Source organism: Anabrus simplex, chromosome 6 (genome assembly GCF_040414725.1).
Source record: "Anabrus simplex isolate iqAnaSimp1 chromosome 6, ASM4041472v1, whole genome shotgun sequence".
Classification (NCBI taxonomy): Eukaryota; Metazoa; Arthropoda; class Insecta; order Orthoptera; family Tettigoniidae; genus Anabrus; species Anabrus simplex.
In genome coordinates, this window is record NC_090270.1 from 316,981,289 (window position 1) to 317,003,228 (window position 21,940).

Consider the following 21,940-nt stretch of genomic DNA (forward strand, 5'->3'; position numbering starts at 1 on the left):
ACACATGAGACAAAGAAGAGTGAGTTTTAAGGAATATTGGTTTCGTAGCTCATTGTATCAAAATAAAGAAAAAAATATTCGAACTGGATTAAAGCCATTTATATACATTTAGTAAAGCCAAGCTTTCTGCCAAATTCAATTGGCCTTCATCAGGGTATATAAAGAACTGCCTCCTACAGTAAAGGCAAACTCGTGTCCTCATCCTGGGGTGGTGCAGCTCTTTTCAGGCACACCCCCATTGGAGGTGAGCTGCATGTAGCATTTCAACCACATACCAGCCCTCCTGCCATTCTGGCAGTACCGGGAATCGAACCCGGGCACCCGAGGACGGCAGCTAATAACCCTAACCGTTACGCTACGGAGGCGGAGAGCCTCCGGAAGTGAGCAACGGAATTCAAGTAGGCCTATACATATGTAAGTGGCTTTAATCCAGTTCGCATATGTATTTCTTTATTTTAAGAGTGAGTTTCATTAGTCTTGACAATTAAGATGTTCACGGCCACGTATCAATACCATACATCACTGCCTGGGTTGGTGCGTTTAGAACATGCCTTTCCATAACAAATGATGTACGGCTTTTGGCGCCGGGACTGTCCAAGGACATGTACGGCTCGTCAGGTGTAGGTCTTTTGAATTGACGCCCGTAGGCAACCTACGCGTCGTGATGGGAATGAGATGAGGACGAAGACGACACTTATACCCAGCTCCCGTTCCAGCGAAATTAACCAATGAATGTTAAAATTCTTGACCCTGCTGGGAATCGGAACCGAAGGCCAGCACGCTAATCATTTAGCCATGAAGCCGGATACTAGGAGTGGTAGATCGCCTACACAGTCCCAACTAATTAACAGAAAATGATTACTAACCTACCAGAGGAAAATGTTTCTTCGTTATCAAAAAATGGCCCCCTTCTGGAGTTATAACCCCACGACGGAAGGACAATAGGCTACCGAGGAAAGTATTCAGTGATTCTAAACTGCAAAGAGACCATGGGTCTGCGTTTCCTGTGATTAGTGCCACAAAGTGAGAAACACCACGGGTTTGGCTGGCACCCGTGATCGGTACCACTATGCCTGAGAGTAATATCATTATCTGAGAAACACCACAGGTTTGTGTTGCCTGTGGGTGTTACCACAGTGTGTGGGTCTGCATTGCCTATGATTATTCCCACTATGTGAGCAACGCCATGAGTATACGTGGCCTGTGATTAGTTCCACCAAGTGAGGAACACCACGTGAATACCACCCCCCGTAATTAGTCCCACTATGTGTGGAACACCATGGGTCTGCGTTGCTTTCGAGTAGTACCCTTATGTGCGAAACATTTTTGTGATTCCTGTGAGTGGTGCCATTGTGTGTGACACACCATGGGTCTACATTACCTGTGATTAGTACCACTATAGGAGGAAAACCATGGTTCTGCTTTACCAGTGATTAGTACTGTAATGAGGGGTCGTTTTCCTGGATTTTGGACCCCTTTAGTTACTGAGTATCATCCCATTAATGAAGGCATTGTGAATTGGATCCACTGATTGTTTCGTTTCAGGACCATTTTTTCAGAATCATCCGGTATACATTCCAGTCAGTGGGTGCATTTTGAAGTTATATTTTTTTGTTTCGTTCACCTCGTATCATTACACGCCGATGACCTAGCTGTTAGGACCCTTTAAACAACAAGCATCGTCCCCTAGGGGTAATCCTGAGACTTATAGTGGGGTACACATGATGTCTTCAGGGAAAAAATGAAGAAAATTTGAAATATGGAAATAAATAAGAAGAAAGTTGAATATGTATATATAGAGACACGTTTCGTTTGAAAGTTTCACCTAGACTACGAAATATCAGTAAATTGTGTAACGCCATGCAGCACACCAATCCCATTGAAATTTTGATGGTTCGAAATGTCGGAATTCCAAAATTAAAATAGAAAATGTTTCACCTTACGCATTACTTTGATATTGAGGCTAAAATCTAGCGTTTTGTGAAATTTCCATACAAACATTGTATCCTCTGTTATTTTATTATCATTGATACAGACACAAACACTTAAATTTCTTGTGATGTGTTATAAAAAATGTATTTAATTGTACAGTCTTCGTCTTATTTAAGATGTTTATTTACAAGAATGATCAATAATGTATTAAAAATGTCTTAATAATTAGCCTTCTCATAATTTCTAAACCTATTATTTAGGGATTTTTTCGTGGGGGTACATTGATCTTTTAGCCATGAGTGACGGGTGCAGTCTCATAGTACTCTGCTGTTTGGAAGAAGTGAAACGCTCAGGGGTAATGGTCTGAAACACGCTAAAATCAGAGGATGTGTAGAACACCGGAATCATAATAAGAGATTTGACTTGCAGAGAGATGGGGTTCACGTAAGCCCAGCAGTGCTCTCCTGTGTGTGACCGGCCAGGGCAGTATTACGCAACGCTCAGTCAGTGCGGAGCCGTCACAAGAAGTGGAAACGTGTACCTCAGTGCCACTATGCCTCGCCGACATCACAGGAGGGAATATCAGCCTGTGAGTGCGTTCGAACAGGGCAGAATGATTGTGCTTCGGGGGGTGGGTATGTCGTTCCGTGACATTGCCGTTCGTACAGGGCACGCTGCTTCGACAGTGAGGCGTATGTGGAACCATTGGAGAGAAAAGGGCCGTACACAGTGCCGACAGGGACGACATAATGTGACCACAGCGTGAGACGACCGCCATCTTGTTCGCGTGGCCGTAACGGACAGAACAGCTTCGTCCACAGTATTGGCTCGACATTGGGGCACTGCAAAGGGTGTGGACATGTCTGCATCGACGGTTCGACGCCATCTTCTGAGGGCTGGACTGGTGGCACGCATGTCATTGCGTCAGCGTCCATTGGTCATAAACCACCAACGCTGTAGACTGCAATGGGCACGTGAACACCGACAGTGGCGAGCTGAGTGGCACAATATAGTGTTTTCGGACGAGTCCCGCTTCAATTATTCCTACAGTGATGGCCGCATACGCGTTTGACGCCGGTGTGTAGAACGCAATATGGCAGATTCTATCGTGAGTGGTATAGCGGACAAATGGCAGGTGTGATGTTTTGGGGCGCCATTGCCTATAACATGCGATCTCTCCTCCTACGTCTGTAGGGTCATCTGAACAGCTACCGCTACATCAGGGTGTTTTGTTTGTAAATTGCTTTACGTCGCACCGACACAGATAGGTCTTATGGCGACAATGGGACTGGAATGGCTTAGGAACGGGAAGTAAAAGGCCGTGGCCTTAATTAATGTACAACCCCCGCATTTGCCTGGTGAGAAAAAGGGAAACCACGGGAAACCATCTTAAGGTCAGCCAACAGTGGGGTTCGAACCCACTATCTCACGAATACTGGATACTGGCCGCACTTAAGCGACTGCAGCTATCCAGCTCGGTCAGGGTGGTTTTACAGCCCGAGGCATTGCCTCACCTGCAGGCCGTTCCACACGTCATATTCCACTAGAACAATGCCTGGGCGAGGAATGTGTAAGCCTTCTTTGAAGAACGACGTGTACCACTGTTTTCCTGGCTTGCCGGTTTGCCTGACATGTCACCCATCGAACATGGCTGGATATGGTCAGTCGGAACTTGTTCGTTTAGGTCCTCCTGCAGCCACTCCTGATGATCTGTGGACGCGTCTACGAACAGCGTGGCAGAGTATTCCCCAGTAGCATATTCAGGTGCTCTCTTTGATTCCATGGCACGACGTCTTGCGGCTCTGATTGCAGTGCATGGTGGCGCAACGCCGTACTGAAATTCCACAGTCACTGTGCATGTGCAGATCTGTAATTGTAATCACTTATGTCTCATCATATCCCTAATCTGTGGAATGAATTGCATTGTGATCACAGCCCTCGGTCTTGATGTTTCACTTCTTGCAAACAGCAGTGTAGTTTGAGAACCTCTGACCTATCCTGGTCATGGCCTCAGATGAATGTTGAAAGTGATATCATGCTTTTTAATTACAATGTATTGATACCATGAATCACTGTAGGTTACAATATGGGGAAAGATAGAGCAGGATATTTAAGGTGTGTGGTTGGTTTCTTTGTTGCAGATGGAGCAGTAACGGGCCGTGCTGGGCCCGCGGGCCGCCAGCATGCGCCTCTCGTGGCCCAGCCTCAGTCTGGGCGGTCCGCGCCGTGCGGAGCCCGAACCTGAAAACCAGCCTGAACCAGAACCCGAGCCAGACATCCACATAGACACGGGGTTACAAGAACTCGAGTCCGATGTGGACGAATCCGAACTCCGCCGAGAGCTGCTCAACGATGTGAGTACAACACATATTTGTTTCAGTGAAATGACCGATCGATGTCTGTTAAATGTTTATAATATCCAAGTAAGCTTACAGAAGTGACTGATAGTCAGTTGTAGCTGAGTGTTTATCCTTGCAGCCAGACGAACGTGATACGGCACAGATAAATGTGGACGTCAGTGAGGACAGGTTATACATGGATATCATAGAGAATGAAATAAGAACCTATTTGCTTTATATGCTTAATCACGACCTATCTAGTCTAGAGATACCCATGGTTTAACACTTGTCAGTCAAAGAGCATTGTCAGGTTGGATAACTCCACTAGTAGAGTCGAACTAGGTTAATTCGAAGTTTAAAATATATCAGGCGGCTCATGAACGCCGTTCTGTCTACTTAAATTGTCCCGCATGCACTAATAATGCATGGGATGCCTAGTCACTTGTTTTAGAAGGAGTGCTACAATGTGCTGCATTGTGGATTTCGTCAAACAAATAGTAGTCATTTTACTGCACACGTTCGATAACAGGGTGCATTTGTAATTACGCCAAAGATGCAGAAAAGATAATCGAATAACTTATTAATTTATACACGTGCAGATATTCCACTCTAAAAAAGAGTTGTTTGTGTTTAAAAAAGTAATACTGTTGGGCGAAATGCGTGTGTAGAAATACGCCTTTTTTGGAGCTTCGGCTGTATTCACACCAGATTCTCCACAGATTAAAATGATGTCTGTGTATTCATCGTTGTTAAACACACTAGCCATTACCGAAATGCAGACAGAAAATTAAGTGCTGCTGTAGACACTAATAGTTCGCACGTGCGTCGTGTTCCGGCATGCCTTCCGAACAACGGTGCTCAGTTGCAGCTCTGTTGCTATCCTGTACGGTTCTGTTTTGTGTTTGTTCAAATGTTCAAGATTAACGACTCGCCCGCTCCGTTATTTCTGAAAACCGAAACGTTAAGAAACTGTGCTCCTGTTGGGCCCTCGTTTTTGACTCGTTGTGCTGAAGAAAGTGATGACATGTTGAGTCAAATCGTAACGGGAGACGAAAAATGGGTTTCGCATACCACGCCCGAATCGAAGCAACAGGGCATGGAATGGAGACACACACATTCGCTTGTAAAGGTGATGGTAAAACAGACTCTGTCCCAGAGCAAGATCAAGGTTTTATGAAGAGGGTATTCAAAACTTAGTTGTAAGGTATGATAAGAGTTTAAACAAACTTGGTGGCTATGTTGAAAAATAGAGTAAAGTATGTAGAATCTGCAAATAATGTGGTGTTTGAAAATCGTCTTTCGTTGTGTAGTTATTTTCAAACGGTTCTTACTTAAAAAAACACCCCTCGTACATACACCAGCCTAGTACTATGTGGTCGTAAACGAGGGATTGCATTAGACGGGTAGCGCTGAGGAACATGCTGCGAGCGACCGTCCGGTTGTTATCTCTTCATATTCTGACGTAACCTTCCTGCTGGCAGTAGTGCCCCTGTGAAAATCAGTTAGTAGATATCTCATTCATCATTTATGCATGCGGGACAGTTATACATAGAAAGTACGGCGCTCACGTCTCTCCTGTTCATTCAATCCGGTCCGAAAAGCCACGCTAAACTCGTTAATACAATAACCGATGCTTTGGGATTGTTTACCGATGACGGTATGTTGGACGATATACAGGGTCTCTCACATAAAATAACACCGAACGCACGGTGTTTGTACTCTGCGCTACGGCAGCTGCCTCAGCCGAACTTATGTCGCACGCAGCCCCCCTGCATTAAGCGTGTATACAATATGATATGAATTCTTACCTTATAGAAGATGCTGGGAGTGTCATCCTTCCTGGGTTATACAAACATTGTAACTAGTAACCATATTCTGGCTGACGCGGGTGAGTTCAGCCACCGTAGTGTTTCTGATTTCATTCGTAATGTTTTTTTTCAGTTCCTCCAATGTGTGAGGATTTTCTCGATGCACTTCTTCTTTCACATTACACTTCAAGTACGAGGGGCAAATAGACCAGTACTGATCACTCTGTCTACAAACACTTCCTAGAGTGTAAGATGGGAATCTTCTGGTGTATGAGCAGGGGCTGAATCTTGTTGAAACTATCCAAGAACTATCGAAGAACGGCGTCATAATGTCATCTCGATACAGGTACCTCTCTGCACTCACTGTCGTTTTGGAGAACATACACATTATTATCCTTCTTGAACTAACAACACAACACACACCAATCACTCTATCATAATGGGGGACTTGATAAACACCATTAGGACTTTCTGCACACCAATAGCGAAAGTAATGACTGTTCATACGACCATTAAGAAGAAACCAGAACTTTTAGGTACGAAAATACGGTGTTGCAATGATAACTGCCTCGCCATGTTAACAGGTATGATTCAAACTGGCGACTGATGCTTGCTAGGTCAAGCACTTGCACGCCTCCCATACTGGAGTTTACGTGTCGGAGAGTAAAACCGTTGCACAGTTTTTATGAGAGACCTTGTACAACATGAAGCTGGCCAACGATATAGTGGAGATACGTATACAGATTTTGTTTTATTATTGTTGAAAGTATGACTTTCGAAAATTATATTTCGTGTATGTTCGGAAGAACTTCCGTATATAGAGTTATGATGTGCTTCAGTTATAATACAGCAGGATGTCTTACGCAAACTGTCATTTAAAATATGGGGTATTCAGTGCACTATGTGTCTGTTTATGTCCTAGATAACCTGCGTTTCTAGTCCAGGGATAAAATCGCTCCTTTTTTCTATGCCGTATCAAACTCGAGATTTCGAAGTATAGATCTGATTTTTTTTAACGTTAAACTCTGATAAAATTCATGATTGTATAAGTTCTGGAAATGTACAATTTGCAAGTTTGATTCTCTTATCTGCTTTCACTCTCCGTGTAGATCGTCTCAAAGCAAACAACGAAGGCACAGTTCCTTGTTATCCTCTGAGATCGCGTCAAAGTGAAGTGTGGCTTTCTGATCAGTGGCTCCTCGTTTTGAGAGGGAAAAATCTATTTCAGAGACCGCGAACTGCTACTTTGTAGAGTGACACTGCTCCAGAGCTCCTCTTAACGTGTGTTGTTCTTAACGACCTTGCACGATGAGTATTAAATGCAAATTAAAGATGGTACCTCGCACCCACGTTATTTATTTAAAGTTGTCGTTGTTGATGTTGGAGTCGTCAGTCCGTAGACTAGTTTTATGCACATATCCATGCCACCCTATCCATTGCTAATCTTTTCATGATGGGCTGAGTAGCCAGACAGTTGAGGGGCTGGCCTTCTGACCTCAACTTGGCAGTTCAATCGTGGCTCAGTCCGGTGGTATTTGAACGTGCTCAACTACGCCAGCTTCGTGTCGGTAGATTTACCAGCACGTAAAATAACTCCTATGGAACTAAATTCTGGCACCTCGTCGTTTCCGAAAACCGTAAAATGTAGTTAGTGGGACGTAAAGCCAATGGCATTATTATTATTATTATTATTAAGTCTTTTTATTTCTATGTAACTACTGCATCCTACATCGGCTCTAATCGAGTTGTCGTATTCATACCTTGGCCAACCCCTACAGTTCAAACCGCCTGCACTTCCCTCAAAAACCAACTGAACAATAGTGGGTATCTTATGATGTGTCCTATCATTCTATCCCCACTTCTCGAAAAAATTAGCCAAATCGATGTCCTCTCAGCAATTTGATTCATTATCTCTTCATTCGTGATGCAATCTCTCCATCTCAGCTTCAGCATTCTTCTGTAACACTACATTTCAAGAGCTTTTGTCACCTTTTTTCGAGCTAGTTGTCGTCCAAGTTTAGATTCTATACAACGCCACGATCCAGGCGAATGTCTTTAAAAAGTTCTTTCTAATTACTATATCAATGTTAGAGGTGAGCGTATTGTGCTAGTCTGCGTGTTATGAACTCCTTACTTCTGCCATCGTTAGTTATTTTACTACCCAAGTAGCATTATTCATAAACTTTCTTTTAGACTTAATTTCTTAATCTAATATTACCTGCATGACCTGACAACAAAATATGGCTTATTCTTTTTATTCTTCTCCACATTATCCAGTTTAGATATCGGTGCCAAAACGTACTTTCAATTTCTGTCTATCTCCCGCAACCTCTCCCCAAAAACCATCGTCCTTTAGGTCTTCCACGATCCAATCTCTTAACCTCACCTTGATTTTTCCTGTCACCGGTTTATTCCATGCTCTCTACACACAAGAAAATATGTAAGCACTAACACGAACGTGAACGTTTGCTAACTCCAAGCTTTTATGTTTATGTTGATGGGATTCGAATAGAAACCTTCCTCAGCCTAACCCACTGTTCAATAACAATCAGCAGAATGCACTAAACTGGAATCTTTTGGTGAGAAAAGGATCGCTTTGTTTCAGAATCATCCTTGTCCTTTTGACAGAAAGCCTATACCCATTACAAATAATTTATTAAAAGAAAATGTAGCTCTGAATAGAAATTCACTTCAATGTTTGAACCCAACAACGTTTTGGTCTAATTCATGACTTCTTTGTTTTGAAACGTTGAGTACCGAAAATGGACGTCAGAAGTAAATATTAGCAACTGGGTATGAAGAAAAGGGTGAATACATAAATCTAAAAATTACAGGCCAGTCACTTAACATGCGTTACATGTAAGCTTTGGGAAGTATTATTTCTGATTATATTAAACCTGTTTGGAAAATTAATAACTGTTTCGATAGAAGGCAGTTCGTGTTTTAGGAAAGGTTATTCCACTGAAGCTCAGCTTTTAGGAATCCAGGAAGATATAGCATATATCCCAGATTCGAGAGGTCAAATGCACTGTGTCGCGACTGACCTATCCAAGGCATTTGACATGGTGGATCATGGGAAACTACTGGGAAAAAGAGTGCAATTGGACTAGACAAAAGAGTGACTGAATGAATGGCTATATTGCTAGAAAACAGAACTCAGAAAATTAGAGTATGTGAAGCGTTACCTGATCCTGTAATCATTAAGAGGGGAATTTCTGAAGGCCTTTATATTTTCTTATATATATATATATATAAGATATGAGGAAAGAACTGGAATCGGAGATAAGGCTTTTTGCAGATAACGTTATAGTGTATAGAGTAATAAACAAGTTACAAGACTGTGCGTAACTGCAAAAAAGACCTTGATGAAATGGACAGCAGGATATGGTATGATGATAAACGGGGTTAAAAGTCAGGTTATGAGTTTCGCTAATAGGAAAAATCCTCTCAGGTTTAATTACTGCGTTGATGGGGTTAATGTTCCCTTTGGGGATCATTGTATGTACCTAGGTTTTAATACAATGAAAGATCTTCATTGGGGCAGTCACACAAATGGGATTGTAAATAAATGTTTGTAGTAAGGATGTAAAGGAGAGGGCATGTAAGTCCCTGGTAAGACCACAACTAGAGTATGGTTTTAGTGTATGAGTCCCTCACCAGAATAACTTGATTTGAGAACTGGCAAAAACCCAAAGAAAAGCAGCTCTATTTGTTCCGGGTGATTTCCGACAAAACAGTAGTGTTACAAAAATGTAAAAATTTGGGCTGGGAAGACCTGGAATAAAGGAGACGTGATGTTCGACTAAGTGGTATGTTCCAAGCTATCAGTGGAGTAGCGTGGTGTTCTTAAAAGTAGATAATATAACAATATGAAAATAAAGTCGGAATCCGAGCGGACAAATTGGGACAAATATTCGTTTATAAGAAGAGGAGTTAGGTATTGGAATAATTTACCAAGGGAGATCTTCAATAAATTTCCAGTTTCTTTGAAATCATTGAAGAAAAGGCTAGGAAAACAACTGATAGGGAATCTGCCTCGTGGGCGACTGGCCTGAATGCAGACGATTGATTGATTGATTGATTGATTGATTGATTGATTGATTGATTGATTGATTGATTGATTGATTGATTGATTGATTGATTGATTGATTGATTGATTGATTGATTGATTGATTGATTGATTGATTGATTGATTGATTGATTGAACTACCGTAAGTGACATATCATTAACTTTGCAAGAGAGCTGCTGATGGTCTTATTTTTCTAGTGGTAAGAGCTAATACAGTAGGGCGTGCGCAGGCCGGCATAAGGCTAAACTGTTGTATGATCACTTACCATTGTTTACCGCTGGTTTCTTCTTGTACATACGATAGTATCAAATAGTTTACCTTCATTTCTGTGAAGCATACGCATACAATACTGTACCCCTAAGAAGGCATTATCAAAACAAGTCACCTACAATAAAAACCCTAAAATGTTCATTTTTTCATTTACGATTGTTTACCTTTGAAATCCAGAATTCAACTACTACCTCGTCATTTTAAGCAGAAGCAACCTTCTTTACTCTATTTATTTGTTTTACATTAATGTTTGTTAAAATCATTCTAAACTATTTAAAGTAGTATTCTGATTAAATACGCCTTGTAAATACAATTTCTCTTAATGCGGACTACTTTATTTATTCATCATAAATGTTTCTAGAGCATGGCCTCTCAAACTCCCAAAATCTCACGCGTGCAAACTGAGGCGCAGAGGTCCTGTGCACAGTGCATCGGTCCCACTCGCCTGGGCTCGGACAAACGCTTCGTCTCTGGGCTACTCGGTTAAGCTCGGCTCAACTTGGCTCGGATTTGGAGCGCTACGGAGCAAGTGAGGAAGAGGGAGACAGACGGAGCGAGCGAGACAGGCTTAGGGAAAGAGAGAGACAGCGCTATTGCTCCAAATCGAATAGTGGGGGTCTGCACTCTGGACAATCAAGCTAAGTCGTCTTTTGCAACGTGCACAGTGCAATGCACTGGTGTATGCACCCTGCGAGGCCCTGTTCTAGAGCAATGAACTTTCTCTTCATCAGTGATCATACGTATTTCAATTGTCAAAGTCTAACTTAAAACATGTACAAAAGGAAAAGAAGCTGAGGAAATATACACAAGATATGTGGAACAACCAATGGATCACCAGCACTAATGGCCGGCTAGCAAGGGAGTTGTTCTTTCCAAATATTCAAGACAGACTACAAAGTAGGTTATTGCAACATGAACATATTATAACTCAGTTTTTGACAGGACAGGGAAAGTTTGGATCATACTTCGAGAGGTTTGGAATCAGTATTCAGAAGCCCTACAGCTGTACCTATGAAATGCAACAAACTGTTCCTCATCTTTTATTTGAGTGTCCGATTTTTAACAGGAGTAGATATGAATTATTAATGCATTTAAACATGTGTAATATAGAATACCAAGCACCTCTCACTATGGTATTTCAGAGAAGATGCTGTTATAAAGTGTTAGTTAAATTTCTCCATCTCATTTATAAGTCATCTCTATTTTAATTCAATTTTCATGTATTAACTTAGTCTCACTATATATAGCCCTAATATACTCCTTGAAAAATAGGGTTTGTAATGGGAAATTCAATAATAATAATAATAATAATAATAATAATAATAATAATAATAATAATAATAATAGTATATAATAGTATATAATATCCACGTCAATGAATAAAAGCAATGTAGCTCTGGAATGGGAAGTAGGACAAATTCGTCAATTTGAATCGCGCGTCCGGAATTTACATAGTAACCTTATTTTCTCGAAAATAAATATTTTCTCCGCCAATTCCATTCCAACATCGTTCTTAACGTAATACTAAGTGTATCCCTTTTCCTTTTGTTGGTGTAGTTATGATACACTCTATACAGGGTCTTTCTTATAAACACAGACCAACCGCACGGTCTTTGTACTCTTCGCTACAACAGCTGCCTCAGCCCAATTTACGTCGGACGCGGCCGCCGTGCTTGGAGCGTGTGTTCAATCTTACATTATACAAGATGCAGGAAGTGTCGACCTTCATAATGAAGTACTTCATGAACACCATTAGGATTGTATGCACACCTGTAGTGAGAGTTACGACTGTTCACACGACCACTAAGATGAAGCCAGGCCTCATCCTGAAAGAACACAAGCTGTGGGTCGAATAAACGACCATTCAATCATGCATCATACCACTCACAATATCTCACTTTTGTGGCTCGATCAGCAGGTGTTAAACAATGGGCCCATGTAAACCTGTACGGTTTGATGTGTAACAGCTCTGTAGCTCTGTGTGCAGAAGAAATCGAAACCCCTACTTGTTGCGCTAATTTTGTGAACGATTTATTCGTTGACAGTTTAATATTCGCACCAATGTTATCTAACTCTGTTAAAACTGTTCGTGTCCGCGCATGTATTTTATTGAGCTCTGAGCCATTAGTTTCAAATTTATTTACATTTACGTGAATCTGTGCTCGTGAAGGTGGCACTTCATCAGGAAATAGCTGAACAAATGTATCGCGTACCTGTTGAGACGACTGGTACTTAAAATAACTTTTAACATACTAAAATACGGTGTTTCAATGGTAACTGTCTCACCACATTAACAGCTGAGATTCACGTTCACGGTTCTTGCAAGGTCAAGACTATGCGCGCGCTTCCCGTACAGCTGCTTAGGTCCCGGAGAGTAAAAACGCTGCTGGACGGTCTGAGTTTATAAGAAAGACCTGTATATAAACGTCAGTACAAAATCCCTGATTTTACCTTCTCATAGGTATATAAGTTATGTTATAATAAACATTTATTAATGAGAAGTGAACACTCGCGTTTATTTCGCTTCTTCTCGTCATACAAGAAGAAACACTGCGAAATATACTCATGTGCATTTCTGCAAACACTTTGTGCTCGTTGTACTGTTTTCGTATTTTGGGGTGAGACGTGATTTACAATAAAGAATCCTCCTCTGTAAGTTGTGTCTGTCCGGATGATATTTACACGATCTAAAAAAATAGAAATGCTGCCTCCGTGCTCAGGCTTATGGTTACAGTGTGGTTACCCGCCACCCAATTGCGCCGTTGATACTAGGACAAGCGCCCACATCAGCTATCATTCTTTTCATTAACTCCTTTCTATTTTAGTCCTGTAAATTACGGTAAGTTGAATAGGTCCACTCTCAAATACTTTATGTGCTAATTTTTCAGCTAAATCTACAATCCTAAAATCAAATAACAGTTTAAAATATATTACATTCTTTATGGCTTATAAAAGTGAGATAATTCATACACGGTAGCTGCCCTTGTATAAAGGTCACCATGAATTTACAGCCTTATAATTTGTTTTGTTTTGTTTTCAGACAACATTTAAAAGTATTTTAAGTTCGGTCTTGTTATTCTTTTTGTTAGTTGTTTTACGTCCCACCGACAGAGATAGGTCTTACGGCTACGATGGGACAGGAAAGGGCTAGGAGTGGGAAGGAAGCGGCCGTGGCCTTAATTAAGGTACAGACCCAGCATTTGCCTGGTGTGAAAATGGGAAACCAGGGAAAACTATTTTCAGGGCTGTCGACAGTGGGGTTCGAACCTACTATCTCCCGAATATTGCTATTTATTTCCGTAAGGTGATAGCTGGCCCCAAACGGAATCATTTCTTTCACGCGTAATATGGTGTATGCCCTACTATGCCAATGGGTATTTTCAATTTCAAAAGAGTAAAATTTTACCACATTTAATATCACAATTTAAATCATAGAAAAGTTTACAATTAACACCTTTTTTTTTCTTTCTTCATCTGCTTCCCTCCAGGATTGGTTTTTCCCTCGGACTCAGTGAGGGATCCCACCTCTACCGTCTCAAGTGCAGTGTCTTGGAGCGTGAGACATTCGGTCGGGAGATACAACTGGAAAGGATGACCAGTACCTCGCCCAGGTGGTCTCACCTGCTATGCTGAACAGCGGCCTTGGTGGGGGATGGGGATATTGAAAGGGATAGACAAGGAAGAGGGAAGGAAGCGGCAGTGGCCTTAAGTTAGGTACCATCCCGGCATTTGCCTGGAGGAGAAGTGGAAAACCACTTCCAGGATGGCTGAGGTGGAAATCGAACCCACCTCTCCTCAGTTGACCTCCCGAGGTTGAGTGAACCCCGTTCCAGCCCTCGTACCACTTTCTAAATTCTGTGGCAGAGCCGGAAATCGAACCTGGGCCTCCGGGGGTGGCAGCTAATCACACTAACCACTACACCACAGAGGCGGACTACAGTTAACTCCTACATACGATTACTTTAATGTACATTTAAAAAAAAGGAGGTAAGCAGTTTGGTTGAAAAATGTAAATGTAAAGTGGTTAGTGGGACGTAGAAACATTATTATTATTATTATTATTATTATTATTATTATTATTATTATTATTATTATTATTATTATCCAAAACATAAGTTCCACCTACAGGTGATAATGGTGGGTAAAACTACACTCCAGCGAAACATTAAGTTGTTCTAAGAATATTTCACTGGATCTTGATTTACGGAGGATTTAAGGAGCACCTTGTATCCTCTCACGAACCAGAACTTATCTCAGTAATTGTGCTCCTGCCGAGTGATTCATGTAGGTGACAAATTCCTAGGCTCCTGGCTTGTCTCAATTTATGTTGCCCCCACTGCACGCCCTCTACCCTCAAATTCCCCGCGGTGAAACAGGAAGAGTAACGTATTTTCTTATAAAAAGGGAGTTCAATTACTTAATTATACAGTTCATAGGCCGTACGTTTTCATGATCATACCATCCCATCCTCCACTACAATAACTTCAGATCACTGTAAATTTACACGCCTGCCTACAGTGCTTATGGTTGCTGGTCGTACATATCGGTGCTGCTGATTATCGTTAATGAGTGCTGAAATGTAAAAAATTGTGTTTATCACGATAAATCTTTCATGTTAAAGGCAAAATTTTGAGAATTCCATTGACGTTTAATACCAATAAAAGGTGAAGAGACGTTAAAAATTATTATTACCTACTTGTTTAACGTCGTACCAAGACATCGATGGCTTTCAGCGATGGAAGGTTGGGAAAGGGCTAGGTTAGATTCGAACCCACTATCTCCCGAATGCAAGTTCACACGTGTCCATTATCGCACAGTGAACTCGTTCGGGATTATTATTATTATTATTATTATTATTATTATTATTATTATTATTATTATTATTATTATTATTATTATTATTATTATTAAATATGCTTGGGCCATGTATAGACCACGTTTAGCTTATGATTTTCTGCTTCGTGTCTCTTCCGTTCCCAAAACCTTATGTTCGGGATTTCTGGAACTCCTGTGTGTGTTGACCATCTTTCTGAATCTGTTTCTATCTAGGATATCTAGGATATATTCAGTGTTTAGTCCTAGTTTCGAATGGAATATTATATCCTTCTTTCACCCAGTTCCTGGTACGCTTGCAATTTTTTAATTTTTTTTACTGTATTAACTGATCCTTTTAACGAATCTATTGTTATTCATCCGATGGATATGCCTAGAAATTTTCAGAAGACTTTTTCTCATTTCGTTGTTCATTTCATTACTTTCCGTCTACATTTCTTCATTATTCCTTTCCTTCTACATGTCGCCTATTTTTCTATGACCTAATATCTTTCTTATAATCTCTCTCATCTTCTCAGCTTCTCTTTTCCTGTGTAAGTTGAAACATTTGGATGCGTACAGTGCTCCTGGTCTTATCTCTCTGCTGTAATTCCTTAATTTCATTCTGACGAACAAAGACTTCTTGTATATATTCTGCGTGAATTTGTAAGCTAATTCTATCTTCCGAATCCTATTTTTATTCGTCTCTTTGTTCCCATGGTTGGGCTCTCTCCATTCACCGATATATTTGAATTTGTCCAATTTCCTGATTCTTCCATGATCCATTTTCCAGTTTGCCGTTGCATTTGTTATTTAAGTCTTTCCATATGATATTTTTCAAGCCCACTCTCCGTGCTGTTTCACCAAGTTTGCACAGTATCACTTCCCATTGATCTTACGTGTCACATATAATCACTATACCATAGGCTAAAACTAAACAATGTACGTCCAGTTTGTCCTTCCAAGAGCCAAGCCTTATGCTAGGCATTCCCTGTTTATCGCATTCTGTTCTCTAAACTCTAATTTCTTCTCCAGGACTAAGGACAGACCGTCACCGTTTCTTATTCATGTTCTATTTTCGAATTATTATTATTATTGTTGTTATTAAACATGCCTCCTCTCCTTCCGGAACGAGGGCTAGGTGTGGTATAAAATTATCAAGAACCATGGGGATCATGTGCTAAGTGGAAGACCTTTTCGGGCAGACGAGTATGTGATACTACTTGTGGTGCTTCTCACACAATGTACAGGTGTTCTGAGCTGCTAGCAGGTGGTATCCCAGCCCCACAAAGAAGTCAGCGTACACCAGTAAATACATTATTCTGTATTGTGTCGTCTTTGGCAGCCGCAGAAGTCCTTTTAAATAGGTGCACTTTACATTATCCATTCTTCTCAGGTTTCTGTGTGTGAGGTACATCCATATTTCTGTAACTGCGTAAGGTGGATACTTGGATAATATTGATGTGGAAAAGCCGTAGTGACAATAATAACGATATTTTTTCCAGTTTATTTATATCGAGGATTACTTTCCTCCCTGCTTTGCATCTTTCTTCAGTGTGTTAATAAAGCCTTCCTCTGATATCTGGAGGGTTAGCCCTACGAATTTAAGATTTCACAAGTTTATATTTTTCGTTACTAGCCGTAAGTTGTCAGGTTGAGATATTCTGTATTGCCAAATTTTTACCGGGCATGCTCAGCCGGAGAACGAGAGTCTCACGGGTGGACTGTTCGGTGTCTGGCTTTGCTTATTTTTGAAGGCAGGGAAGGAGACAGGGACTAGCGAAAATAATACAAAAATATCAAACAACAGGTTTTTGACATTTATTATCAACTAACACTTAAACAATAACAAATTAAATTTAAACAAATCTTGATGGCAATTAAACTTTGGTTCTTCTCTGCCAGTTCATTCGAATACAGCATTTAATACCTCCAAATAGCTCTGACGTCAATAATTCTGCAAATATACAGATGGATATTAGCCTACTTCTGGCTCAACGAAACACAAGAAAAAATAAACTTTCTATGGGAGTATCTTCTCTCACAATGTCGTTAATATTTACAAGATGAAAATAATTCAATCTCCAAAACTGTCTATCTCATACTAGTTTTAAGCATCTAAAATGTCAGATCCACTAATGTTAACATTCATTTCCTCAAATGAAAACTTTACTCCTTTAGAGAAGTGAATTAACCGTGATATCCATTAAATTGGAACAATAAATAAACAAATTTTTTATCGGAAACATTACTCAAAGAAGTCTCTATCTGACTTAATTTCACCAAATTGTGCTTGCATAATAATTATTACTATGAAACTTCCTTTAATATTCGATTGAACAAAACATGATGTCAATCTTTAACATCTGACGTCTTGAGGATTTTTAGCATTGTAAGCTTTACAATAATAATGAAATTCGTCCACTGAAATAATTCTTTCTTATTCATTACTGTATGATACGCTGAACTTTTCTCAACTTAATTTCAAAATAAAATTTACTAAAGGTTCAACTCTTAAAACGTTAAATTAACTCAAACAACGATGCGGATAACCAGGACCCAACGTAACGAACACGAGGCCGGGTCACAACCGCAGTCAAAAGTAACATATCATAATTCACTGAAATTATTACCACACACACAGCATTCACACTAAGGCGCACGAGAATTATTTACATTATTTACAACGAATTCTAGACTTTGAATATTATATTTTGACTTTTATACTAGGCATCTGAATTCTCTCGATGACGGTATCGGGTAAAGAAAACTCCATTCACGTCTCTCAGAAATGTGATGAAGTCTGGATGATCACTTGGTCAAAGATGATGAAATTTACAATGTTGGTCATGATAATATCGGCGGTGGATATCTGGAAAAATTATCGTCTACAGAAACGGACATAGTACAGGTCAAATATTAGCATTCACTTTCATGGTTCATGAGTCACGACATTATTATTACTCAACTCCACGTCCATCAATTAACACGTGCTCACACTTGAAGAAATTACGTCTTACCCCACACGTATTCTTCAAATAAATTCAATAAAAGAATTCACAAGTCAATAAAATATACAGTAAACGATCCATTCACAAGTCAATAAAAATACAGTAAATGATCCGTCAAGATTCTGCCATATTCCAGGCTCATATTCATCCTAATTGAGCACACATTGACATCTTACACACAAGATCAAGCCATATTTAAACTCATGACCCTTTTTCATTCATTTAACCCGAGTTGAAAATTTATTATTATTATTATTATTATTATTATTATTATTATTATTATTATTATTATTATTATTATTATTATTATATGTGCTAGATATAAAATTGGCGTAAGCTAGTGTTCGACAAAATGCCAGATGACACTAACACGCCTTAAATCATACAAAAAGAAATTTTATATAGAAATCCGGCGTAACAAACATGCCGTAAATCTGTCCCACACGACTTCCAAAAAATCATTCAAATTAAATTATTAATTATCGATGAGGACAATGATTTTTAAATCACACTGGACTATTAAATGGGACAGTTAGAATAACCGTAGAAGACACACGTACGTTCTAGCTATTCTAACAGAGACCAATAATCACTCCCACACAATTGACAACACTACCATTTCCCATGTGAAAGAAGGGTGAAAATATTCAAGACTACTGCAAGACTAGAAGAAATACTACAACTAATGAATACAAAGATGAACAGATAATCATTAGAAAAATGGTACTCAAGTGAATGATGAAACTGTATCTCTGCTGGTGATCTGGAATCTCTGGATTACATGTAGTGGATTATCTGCTCCCGTCGCTATCTCCCCATTTCGGAAGTCGCCTACATTTTAACACACCATTGTAGCCGTGATGTTCAATGCAGAATTGTGGTAGGTCTTTTCTCCAAAGTGTAGAAACACCTTGACGCACTCGAACAGACACGTGGCAATCCCCTTCTTTCTTCTAACACATTAGAGGCTGAAACTAACAAGCAGTTTTATAAGATATTCTGCACACACACGCGTTGAGTTTGAAGATGAATGACACGTAACTTTGCCCGTGAAAATCTGCCAGACTCGTTGACTAAGGTGTTAATGAAGGTAGTTGATTTGCACTACCGAATAGAAATATTCTAAGTCCAATGAGGGAGTGTCTGCGTCGTAAATCAGAGCACGGCGAAAGCAGCAGCAAGTGAAGTTCCTAAGAAAGAGCGTAAGAATATAAGAGAATAAGAGAGCGTTTATTCTGGAAACTGGGGTATTTAAGCACTTTACAACGAGGGCGTGTCACCACAGTGGTTCGTAATTGGCCGTCGTCTTGCACCTGATAGGCCCTTAAAATTCTCGAAAGTACCTTTCATTTGAAGACTTGGACGTGCGTAATTCAGATCGGGGCGACCTTAACTACTTTCAGTGGGTCACGTGGGACAGCTGACAGCTCGATAAAAAGTCAATACTCTGCTCCCTCGCTGGTAGGACCGGTTCTGTACAGGCGAGCTCGTCTTTACAACACAGGATTGAAAAAAAACGCCCATGCTAATGAAATAATAGCCTTGTACTTGCAGACACAATAAATACTTATTGTAGGCCAAATTTGAAGGGGACAGTATATCCTTTTCTCTCGAACTTCACAACCTCAGTTTTCCCCGCATTAATTTCTAGACCATTCTGCTGCGACCAACTCTATACTTCGGTTAGTCTCTCCTTCAAAGCTTGTTTGCTTCTAGTCAGAATACACAAGCTTTACAATTTCTGCTCCAGCTACCCCTTGAATAACACCATGGGAAGGCAGAGCAAGTGATGATGATCGTATCCAAGTATCCTCAAATGTTGGAAGCACTGCAGTGTGAAACAGCCACAATAGCTTAATTACTGTTGTAATGAAGTCTTCAAGTTTGACGCTTGAGTATCCTCAATCAGGTTAAATAACAATTAAACGAATGGGTCTCCCTGAAGAACGCCATTTGCCTTAGTTATTGGTCCCGACAGTCGTGACTGTCAGCCAATTGAAGGCCAGTATATTCTCCAATAACTGAAATAATCGATACCCATTGGAAACTTTCTTCGACAAGATGGTTCTGTGATTCCATCCAACGATTTGGCGTAATCTGTGAAAGAAACATACATCATCTTATAGATTCTGTAGTATCCCTTATAATAGCCAGTACTTATGTAGTGAATCTTCATGACGTATTGTGCATCATGTGTGTGCTCCATGGCTTGGGGGAGAACGCGGTGTAGAATTATCTACCTAAATATTTTGATGTGTTCAAATTGTGGGACTACCCCGCAATAACAGTCTGGTATATCCTTTGTTCATTTCCCTTTGTAGGTGACTTGAGTAGTGAACTCTGTCAGTTCTTCTGATACTCTCTTCTGTTTTGTGCAATCATTGAATAATGCTGCTCATCTCTCAACAGAAATGGCAGCGATTCCTTTAAAACCTGAATGGTGCGTCTGTCAGGCCTGGCAGTTTCTCATGGCTTTTATTTCTGACTGACAAGCCGTACCTTTCCAGCATTATTGCCAACCGTACCGTTTGCACCATATGTTTACGATTTTCACCCCTCTATGTACCGGGTACGGTTCGAATGTCAAACTGTACGCGTTATAACTTATGCGGTTCTGCGAAAGGTCTAAATGAATACATTTTATTATTGGAAATGTTCATACTTTGCGTACAAAGTTATTTTTTATCCTGTTTGAACATACCTTATTTCCTGGACATATACGATGTGGTCTCCATTTCTCCAGGGTACTACCAATCTCAGAATTTTGTGATTCACATTTCAGCTGGTTTCAGATCCCGCAATGAAGCGCCTGAATAGTCTGACACGTGGGATTTTTCTGTCTCAATCTGCGCCCGGGATTACCCTACTTCAAACTTTATCAACTGTGGATCTCGTAGTGGTATATTTGTCCATAATCACACTCTTGAATCAACCCACAAAGAACTCCGTCAATGGTTTGTTAACCACTGTGAAGTGTGGTGTAATATCAAACATGTACCGGTGCAGCGTCTAGTAGTAAATCTTATGTTCGTCAAAATTATGAATAATATTGTGATGTGGCTACAAATTATTTTGCGTCACAATGCAGTGCTTCAGTGTCTAGTTGGTTAGCTTATTCGCATTAAGTATGTATCATTTTCTTTGGCGTTTATTTTGAATGTTAAAGATGCGGTTAACTTATGATTCCAAAAATAAAGCAGGTCTATCGACACCCAAAATATTAAAACTTTCTGTTAAAACACCCAGAAAGAAACAAAAGTACAGGCAGTCGTGGGAGAGTGTGTACTGTATAGGAAGTCGCTGAGTACTGATCCAGCAAGTGAAGAAAGGCAAAGTTTATATGTTATAATTACTCCTAGTAATACGTTTCAGTTAAGTATTACTATTTGATATTATTGCTGCTTGCTATTATTGCACGTATACTGTTGAATTTTAGTAATGTACGATTTTACGATAATAATACGGTTTATTTTGAAGGTCTGTATAGTTTTTCAATTTTCGTATATAACTTTGTGGAACGTTCTTCTTCCCATACTGTAATTGGTATCTTACTACTAACTTTTATTATTCTAGATTCTAGGATTTTATGAGGACCAATTTCCGCCAATGTTATTGCCTCAAAAGGCTCCGTATTGGAATGCAGAGGATTTTTCCTTTTTTTTCACAAAAGGCTTTATAGTTCCTTCTCTGCTTGAAAT

At 40.1% G+C, this 21,940-nt stretch overlaps 1 long non-coding RNA gene across 1 annotated transcript in view; it reads left to right on the forward strand.

Annotated features, from left to right (window-relative positions):
• The first annotated feature begins 4,235 nt into the window (after positions 1-4,235).
• Positions 4,236-21,940, forward strand: part of LOC137501234 (uncharacterized) — a 399,562-nt gene continuing 381,857 nt past the window's right edge. The window contains exon 1 of the long non-coding RNA XR_011018440.1: positions 4,236-4,286. This is a non-coding gene — a long non-coding RNA (uncharacterized lncRNA). The remainder of the gene's footprint in view (positions 4,287-21,940) is intronic.